Consider the following 10,076-nt stretch of genomic DNA (forward strand, 5'->3'; position numbering starts at 1 on the left):
CACATTGAGAACTTGCTTGCAAGTGCTTCCATGATAGAGGTCGTTTGGCGCATCTCCGTCACCATTTGAGCTTGACCTTCCATTACTTCCCTATATCTCTCCGCATGTCTAGTCTCATGTGAACTAAGGGTATGATTGAGTGCACTAAGACTTCCCATGGAGTGAGAGAGGTCTTCCTCTTCAACCTCAAAGTTGGTGTCATCTCTGGGGGGTGCGTGCATCCCTTATCTGTTGCTGAACATCCTCATTTGCTTTGTTTTTTCCCCTGTTTCCGGCCATGTCTAGGTGCAGTCTCGTGAGACCACTTGTCACTGTTTTGGCTATAACTAGAGCTAGACAACTGCGATTAATATAATTTTTTGTTCAAAATGGAGGAAACGATGCCCTCTTCAAGATGAGCATAGGCATGCATTCCCAGGTTTTATAAAGAAAATTTTGTAATCAGAAATGTGGAACTGTTCTGTGCAGTCCAACACCCTTTCTACACCTAGGAAAGGCCTATTTTTGGCTGTAGGTATTTGGTATGATCCAAGTGGGTATCCAAAAAGTGAGCAAGGTTCTTGGCAAGGCGTGAGGGTACCCTCAAATGTTAGCACCTCAATTCTTGGGAGTGGCAACACTTCTGCAAATGCAAGCAATTTCTCTACAGCACCCTGAAACAGTCACAAGAGGGCTGAAATTGGGTTCCCCTTCTATTGCACTATAGGATTCACTATTTTCTTGGCATCATACATCACTTTAGCATCCCTTAGCATATTTGGCATCACTTTAGCATTACTGAGCATAAGAGTAAGCTTTCCCATGACCATATCCAACAAGATAGGTTCTCATACATGCATAACCACTGCCCTTACTACATATATGATTGCATAGGTGTATCCCATGATACATATATCCATCTTCAATCCAAGTGAAGCAATACATTCCCATAAATCACTGCATACATAGCTACATGTGTATCAAAAGATAGATTTGCTGATACATTTGCTGAAGTACGATCATACATCCCATGCACACAAGAGTGTGTCATGCCATAGTCATCAAATTTTTCATCATGCCAGGTCAATTTCTCAATCTCCCAAGAAATACATGCACCTGCAAATGATTTTTGGGCTCCGGATTGCTAGGAGGTGGATAAAGTTCCCCCCGCACCGAGTTGTGCACCCCTTCAGGGTCTTTGATGGCAAGGGGGGGTCACCCCTCTTTTGTCTTGCCACCTCACCTGGCATCGGGCTTTTCCTCACCCGAAATATACATGGCAGACATTTATTAATTAAACACCCAACATGAGATGCATTTTAAGAATGGAAATTTTGACTTTTCATGAAGTGCATGGAATTAAATTGGGAATAGGGATAGAGAGCTTACCGGCAGTGACTCACTGCCAACTCACCCTTATACAATGGATTTATTAATCAATTCTTGGCTCAACCAATTCACAAGAAGCCAAATGGGTTATGGGTATGCAAAAGTATAATCTCAATGAAGCTTCAGTATGAATAAAATCCATTCCAATGCCATAGGATCCAATGAGAACGACTGAGATTAATATTCAGCATGCATACAATGTTTGGGACTCCTATTACCTACTTGGACTCAAGCATCCTTTTAAACAAGTGGATAGGATTCAACAAGAGGCTTAATGGGAGAGAATGAGAGCCAAGAATTGGTTACCTTGTGTTGTTTGATGAAGATTGCAGCCATTAATGCCACTTTAGCCCTTCATGAGAGCTCCAATTTGATCACGCATGCTCCATAGCTCCAAAATGGTTGTGCTCCGTCAAGAAGAGATGAATTCAAGCTCGGGGAAGAAGGATTTTTCAATGGGGGAAGGGCATTGCTTGCATAGAGTGATCAAGAGAAGGATTCCTTCCAAATGAGCACTCCATAATGCCTTCTTGCTTCTAAGAAGCCTTCAAATCTTGAGAATGAGCTTCAATGTGGCTATAGCTTGGAGATAGGATGGCTCATGACCTTCCCATGAAGAGCTCTTGATGAAGTTGAAGCTCTACTTCCATAGCCATGGCTTCCCACAAATGCATGTCTTCAAATCTTACTTCTAATCTTCTTCCCATGCTTCTTGATGGCCAAATCTTGGGCTAGCTTGAAGAATGAACCCTCAGGACCAAGAAGAGACCAAAATCTTCAAGCAAGGATGTTGGAAGCCTTAGTTGTTAAGGGAAAACCGTTGCTCCAAAGGCATGACCCCCAAGCTCTAAGTAATGTTGGAATATTTACTTTAGGTAAGGAGAAAAGGCTCCTGTGTAAATATATTATGGAATTGCCTTTGGATGGCCAAGGAATAGACGATCCTCTAAGAAAGGATTAGAATGATATGTTGAAAATTATAGGACTTCCTAGACCACTCCGTGAGTTGGCAAAAAGGGATATAAATGGAAATATTAAACTTCCTATACCACTAAAGGTGTAAACCAAAGACATTAAGGACCCTGAGATGTTGGGATCATGCTATGATGAATATGAAGATCTAGATGATCTAGTGTTGATCCTAAAGAAGAGGAATAAATGCCATTCTCATTGTAGGGATATCCCATTGTTTTTATGGGGACTGCTAGATGAGGATCCGATGTTGCATTTGAAGGAATACGATCTAACTTGCCTTGCAAGTGGTTTTGATGATATACATATGATGCTTGTGTTTTCAAGTACTTTAGAGGGAGAGGCCAAGAAATAGTATTGGAGTCTCCCAAAAGAGGCAATTAGAACCTTTGAGTAATTATATAATTCCTAGATGAGTATGAGAAGAATATTCCCGTGACTTTAGTCTTGGGACAACTTGCACAGATTCAGCAATAGTCATAAATTTACATCAAAGAATATGCTATAGCCTTTGATGACATTCTTAGGCTTTGTCCAAGAAGAGCCAATGTATTTCCAAATGATGTGCTATGTGAGCTCTTTATGAGTGGCTTAGTTACTAATACACAAATCCAAGTGAGGATGCGAGATCCTAAGTCATTAAGTAAGGTTAAGATGCAAGCAGTTGACTATGAGTAGTATATTCACAAATGTTGGGAAATTTTTTGAAGTTTTTCCCACCCAATACAAGTGCATCCAATTATTCAACCTTTTTTCAAGGAGATAATTCACTTGCTAATACACCAAGCCAACCTGTGTGGGGGATCTTGGTAGTCAAAATCTCCAAGTATGCAATATGAATTCTATGTGGAGTGATAGTATTCCTCTTCGTGGAAAGGTTCCGAGCCAAGCAAGTCCAAGTAGGGCTTGTAACACTTCCATGAGAGGTGACTGTGAAGAAAAATTTGATAGAATCATTAGGACTACAAATGTGGATGAGTGTCCTATATGTGGTTCTCATTTTTCTCCTCAAAAGGCTCTTGAGAGATCTTTTCTATCTATCAGTGAATCATGCTTTTGGGTAGATGTTATTCCTCTTAGTAAGAGCATGATGCCTACGAGTGAGAAGTTGCAATGTGGATAGAGGCAAGTAAAGGCATCTTTTGTGAAGAATATGTAGAATGCCAAAGGTCCACTTGTGTTGGATGGAATTCATAAGTATGTGAGGCAATTCAGTCATAGCAACAAGTCCACATTGAGTCCATTAGACCAATGTGGAAAATTATGGCAATGCAAGAATATAAAGAGTAATATGTGATGGGTTTGGAGGCCAAAAATCTCTAAAAGTATGACTAGTGTGTTAGATGAAAGGCCAAGAATTCTAGGTGGACATACCATGGCTAATTCCCAAGTGGAATGGATGAGACTAGAGGCCATAATGATAAATTTAATAGTATGCACCACTTAGGGATGCATCTATGCGATGGGCCTAGGATTTAAACTCTACCTAGTTTGAATTGTAACAATGAGATGTGCAGTAATTCAAATAGGAAAGGTCTAAATGAGCATAAATCTATGATTCTTTCTATAGGAGGGGTCTTTGGGAACCTGGGATGATCATACGTTTGAATGACAATCAAGGTTGGACACATGAGCCCAATGAGATCATTCATTTAGCTAATAGCATCCAAGAAGGAATAGCCCATATTGATGTTATATCAGTGGTGCAAAGGATTGGACTTGTGGATATATAGAAGCCCAAGATTAAACTTCAATGATTAGATTGTAGTAAGCTAAGTTGTATTTATAGCATGAGACTAGCCCTCATATCTTATATCAATTTTTATTTATGTTGGTTAGTTTGATAAGATGTGATGTGTATGCCAAGAAGGCCGCGCATTTGATATATCAAACTAACCTATTCTCTTTAGGCTAAGAGAGCCATGTGTCTGTTTGGTGCACGTATATTTAGTAGTTCTTTCTTTTAGTGTTGCATTAGGTAGGTTTGAAGGAGAACCTGGAGGGATCCAATTGCTGCATGGAAACTTTTTGTAGCCAATCTAGGTGATACCTTTCCTTTCCAAGTTCTTTTCCCTTAAGCAGAATGTATTATGTGCAATTTGGGCATTTGTTTCTCTTATTGGAGATCGAAAATCAAGGCATGAAGTCCTAGGATTAGGTGAGGTATATTTGAGGAGCTTTGAGTAGTTGTCCACCTCCTGTGAAGATATTGATGGGCATTTAAAGAGTTGTTTTAGAGGGTAGTCCTAGTGACCATGTCCTTCTAGCACACTAGAGAGATGGTACTATGAATCCTTATTACTTGTGAGGTAGTTAGAGGAGCCTACCAAATAAAAGAGAAAAATAATAAAAATATATTAAATATATATAATATAAAGGTGTGTAAAAAGGAATTCTAATCCCTAAAAAAGGAAAATTAAAAGAAAGAGAAATATCAAAGAGTTGGTATTTATCACCTTGCAAAGGCCTAGTAGATTCTTAGGGATGAGTCCACACTCGAGGGCAGGGCCGATGCCTTATCTTTTTGGAGATGGAACTTTGCTGAAAAGGAAATGAGGATGGCCAGAGTGAAAATAAAAGTGAGTGTGAATAAAAAGGAACATTGCGTCACCTTGCGAGAGCCTGGTAGATTCTTGGGTATCGAGACTAGGGACCTTAAATTGATGCCATGTTCTCCTTGGGTCACAATATGTTTAGGTCCCTCCCTTTTACACATCCATGTTTAAATTAATGAAGAATAGATATTGAGCCAAAAATAAAAAAACATAATTGAGACATCTTATATGAGTACTTGCCTAGTAGGAGTTCTTGGTCCAATTACCTTAGGTAAGGCAGGCAAGTTAGACCACCACTTTGGATGTCTTATTTGATCATTCTTTTAGCCGGTCTATGTTGGAACAATTGATTTAAAGCTAGCTTTTAGATTATGCTTGGCCTATCCTTTGTGGAATTCATGCCTTGATTTTGTGTTTGTAGATAAGCTCATGGGTTTGATGGTTTGGGTCGCCCTATCCAGTGGTCTCCAATGAGACACAGATTTAAAGGCATACTTTTTAAGGATTTGGACAATTTCAGATGGATCTACAAGGGATTTGTGGGTGAAAATAAAGATTATAGGGTCAAAGCAATCATCAAGTTGCAAGAGACAAAGCATTTTGAAGTTCGAGACACAGTGAAGTACCAAGTTGAGTCTACAAATAATGAAGAAGAAACTAGACATCGCTTGGGCATTAATTGCATGTACTTGGCGTGGAATTTAACGCTGTAAGACCAAAATTTATGTGGGAATGCGGATTGGGTAGGCAAGGAGGCCAAAAATGGCTCCAAAACCATGTAGGCATACCCAATTTGAAGGGACATTATAGTAGGTCTCAAAGGGGTGTTTTTTTTGGAGGAGAGAAAGAAGGAGAAGAAGTGAGTGAAAAATAAAAAATGCCATCGTGTTGGGCATTTGATGATTATTGCACGTGATATCCTTTTCATTTCTTGCATATGATGGATGAAATGAAGTCCTCCCGCTATCTTTTACGTGATAATGTAAAATTTATGGACTGATATGAAGAATAAAGAATGTTGGTTTTTCAATCTTTATTTTTCTCTCTCAAGATAGTCTTTCTCTCTCCTTCCTTTCCTCTTGTATAATGGTTATTCTTATGAGAGAAGGGGGATGGGTGAAAGAGAATGAGAGGTGAGAGCTATGTAAAAGATACAATTTGTGGCATGTTTCTGGAGCAATGTGATGTACCACTATGTATGTTAGTGGCTATCTCAAGTGTCAATGGCCTTGGAATCCACACTAGCACCTCATTCATATCACCATTATCGTGCCGCTATGCGGTTACACTGTGAAAAACTTAGAGTGTGGCTTTATTATTGGTCTAGAGAGCGAATGCCATTAACATTAGTGTTTGTAGTGTGGATGGTCCAAATCTACTAGATTTTTGGACTGGTTTAGTCAATTTTTGATATTTTAGATGGTATCTCTTGTAAAAATCCAAAAATTATAGACAACTTCTAGAGTAGGATGACATGTAAAAGAAAGCATCTAGCTTTCAGCCATTTTGCGAGGATTCTATGTAAAAAGAAGGATTGGTGAAATCGCACGACACACAATCACAGTTTTCAAGCAGTGAACATCACTCCAAATTAGTGGGAGATGAAGGAGTGATCTCGCAGAATTCTGGTCAAGTGTGCTGGTATTTTACCCCTTTTGAAGCTAACGGAAGCATCAAATAGGCAATCTAAGAATCATAGAGGAAGGCATCATTTTATGCACATTTAATTCTACAAGAGATTTATCTTCTCACAATGCAGAAATAAATTCATAGGCTTCACCTCTGTGAGTATTCTTCTACATCTTCTATTTCTTTCTATGAGTATTCTTCTACATCTCCTATTTCTTCCAACTCCTTCTCTTTTGTTTACTCCTCTCCTCCTTGAATCTCTCTTCACCCTGTTGTCTCTTATCCATGCGATAGACTTTTGATCCCAAACGCTCCGACACTATATATACGTGGTTTTCGAGTAAATTTAGTAACTTTTATAGTAAATGAAATGAAATTAAACAACTATTTTAGAGACTAAAAAGGGTATATAAATACTTAATTTTAATAATTCACATTTTTTGTTTGCTATTTTTTTAAATTTCTATTGAATGAATTAATTTAAAAAATACATAAAATAGAGAAAAATATCAATAAATAGTGAGATATCGAGAATGAATTAGAGAATTATAATATATAATTATATTTCATATATAAATTCATAAATCATGAAAATAAGTATTTTTTAAATCTAAATAAGGCATTTCGGTATAGTATAGGAGTGGTTTCGCTTCCGTTTCTCACGATGTATAAAGGAATCCAAGTGTAAAAACTGAGAGAACAATTATTGAATATAATGTTTTTTTGCTACACTTCATGAATAAGATGGACATGTGTTATTAATTCTCCCAAAGATAGCATTAGTTGGGAGGACTCGCTGCCTTTGGGGTGTGTTTAACAATGCCACAATAAGTAGAAAAATCATGAAAGGTATAAAGGAATGATTGTTACATATTCACACTTTGTTGTCTCATTAAATATGTTTATGCACATTCATTCACATTTTACATACAAGCGCACTCTTGCATATACCATTGCACTGCAATTGTATTCTATTGATCGAGTGTATAAGATACATCTAAGCCATTGTCAAGATACTTATGTCATAAGGGATATTAGTAAGGAATGAGTGGATTATGTTTTGTTGTTCTTTATGTATTAAGATAGTGCATCTTGGGGCTAATCCTTGGGGTGTAGGAGAGCCATAGGAGCCACAACAATTAGCTAGAGGATTCTCTTTTTTTGTGCATAACGAGGTGTTAGTCAACTATATGTATGGGATACTCCATCTTCTTGGAGTCAAGATGGGTAGTATGTTGGAATATAGTTTGAAACTCATGTTCACAAACAAATTCCTTAGGTAAATTATTTTGTAGCATCCAGACGCTCTTGGACTGTGAGGCCATGGGGGTTGTTCAACGTGTGTAGAAGCCCACCAACTAGAGCCTTAGATCTAGTGTGGGCCCATTTTTGGTCCTAACATCCCAGTAGTAAGCAAGGACCATATACTTTTGGCATATAAGACACGGTGGTGGTACAATAAAAGTAAACATTCTCCAAGAAAATTTTCACTAATTTTACAGATTAATTTGGCACAAATTAGAAGAAGCAAAAAGAACATGCCAAGACTCAAATATTACTCTTGGATTAAAAAGATTGAAACAAAAGAGATAATAAGCATATAATAACTCATGTGAAAATGACAAAATTTTACAAATGGCTGGCCTTTAAGGAGAGACAAGGCTAGAGGTGGGACTCAAGGAGTAGATAAGCAGACATTCATTCATCCTACATGGGGTCAAAGGGGATGTTTCATCTTCTTTGTTGGCATTTTCTCGTTCTCATCAAACTCATCTCCCAAGGTTGGAAATTGTATAAGTAGTGTTGGCCCCCTTGGAGGAAGTGACTCTATAGCTACATTCCTAGAGAGGCATGTTGTAGAGGTACCTTGCACTTCGTCCACCACAATAATTCTTATTTTTTATAAGGATGTAATTTGCCTAGTTCTTAGACCCCACTGCAATGGCATGAGTGGCATATGGTATGTAGTAATGCCACCTTCAAGATTGGCATCCATATTTAGTGCCAAATATCCACAATGCATATCGCTTCTCAATCATAACTATTTTCTTTGCGTTTATCAAAAGGGCATATCCTCCACAAAACTTGGTCAATACCTTGAGCACAAAAATGGGGAGCCTTGCATTGTCCATAGAATATTCACTATGAAAAACTATAACCTATAATAACAAGGTCATATATTCATATCAATACACAATCATTCTCTGTAATACATTGCTTGAAAGTGTTTTTGTACGTATGTACCTTTGTATGAACCGATTTGCCAATATATTGTGAGAGAGCTGCATCTTTTTTGTTTCCTATAGTCTTGGAGCTACTAGCACTCAATATCCTTGATCTACAATTTTTCATAAGAAATTCATCACTATCAAGTAGCACCCACTTGCAAGTATGGATTCTTCGTAGAAACTAATCCAAGAACCATTGTAGACCATGAATAAGAAGAGTAGACAAACTAAATACCCATTGTATTTCATTTCTTTCAAGCAAACACAACATCCACAAAGGTACTGTGTTTGCTATTTGGAGCCTTTGCATTATTGCCCATCTTTCCTCTTCAATAGGCCACTACTATTGCTCATAGGCCTTGGCCTCAGCTTCAAGACTTTCAAGAATCTCCTCACCCAATGTCCAATTCACATATTTGACTACAGTATGTACATCTATGTCATCCATTGTCCACCTTGAGTCAGCCTCACTAAAATGGGCTAAGGCAGTGAGACTGTAATCCTCATGGAGGTCTAGTGAACTCATAATGCCAGACATCAACACATAGTCTTGGTCATCTGACATTGTAAATGTAGGCAAAGGTATACCTCCTTCCTCACCATATGAATCAAGTGGTAGCACATCCTGTAGGTTGACATGGATAGTAATTAGAAGTGTGCAAAAAATTTGCCTTTACTAAGAAACTTCCACTCTCTCCTCCTCTGCATCAAAGGCTACAATCTCCTCTACCTCTTCAACCTCTCAATTACTAGATTGTATCTTGTCACTAGAGTGCAATGCTACTTGCTATGAAGTCCTTGCAAGTTATTTCCACCCAATAGGAGATGAAAAGAGAAAAGGAAGAATGTAGTAGATGAAACCTCTTTGAGTTTACGGGGCAGTCCTTTGTGCCCCTATGTACACTCATAGGTAATTTATTTAGTACCTTGGCTTTCTCTTGGCAACTTTGTTTGCTGGTGAAGTCCTTCAGGTAAACATATTCCTCCATTTGCCGAGCCAACATGTTTTCAAAGGATCCCAATACTTTCTCGATAGGAAGTGGTGACTTGAACATGCATGATAACTTAGAAGTAGAGGAGTGAGCACAAGCATTGTAGAGGAATAAATATAGCTTTTTCTTTCGGATCTCGTCCACATTATCCTCCAATACCACTTCAATCTCCCTTTTTTGTGCGCAACGAAAAATCTAACAACTAAAAATGATTGATTTCCAAGCCAAACAAATCACTTTAAAACAAGCCTCCATCACTTGGTGGTGAATCATAGTGCATTCAAGTGCACATGAAGGTCAACACCAACAAGTGATGCTCTTTACTCATTGAT

General features: G+C 38.2%; 1 pseudogene across 1 annotated transcript in view; it reads right to left on the bottom strand.

Annotated features, from left to right (window-relative positions):
- LOC148032539 (methyl jasmonate esterase 1-like) overlaps nt 1–9,756 on the bottom strand; it is a 29,506-nt pseudogene extending 19,750 nt beyond the window's left edge. The window contains exon 1 of the transcript XR_015691723.1: nt 9,679–9,756. The product of XR_015691723.1 is annotated as a methyl jasmonate esterase 1-like (transcript). The remainder of the gene's footprint in view (nt 1–9,678) is intronic.
- Nucleotides 9,757–10,076: the final 320 nt, after the last annotated feature.

Source organism: Lygodium microphyllum, chromosome 8 (assembly GCF_053477565.2).
Source record: "Lygodium microphyllum isolate KBCC chromosome 8, Lygodium_microphyllum_v1.1.10, whole genome shotgun sequence".
In the NCBI taxonomy this organism is placed as follows: Eukaryota; Viridiplantae; Streptophyta; class Polypodiopsida; order Schizaeales; family Lygodiaceae; genus Lygodium; species Lygodium microphyllum.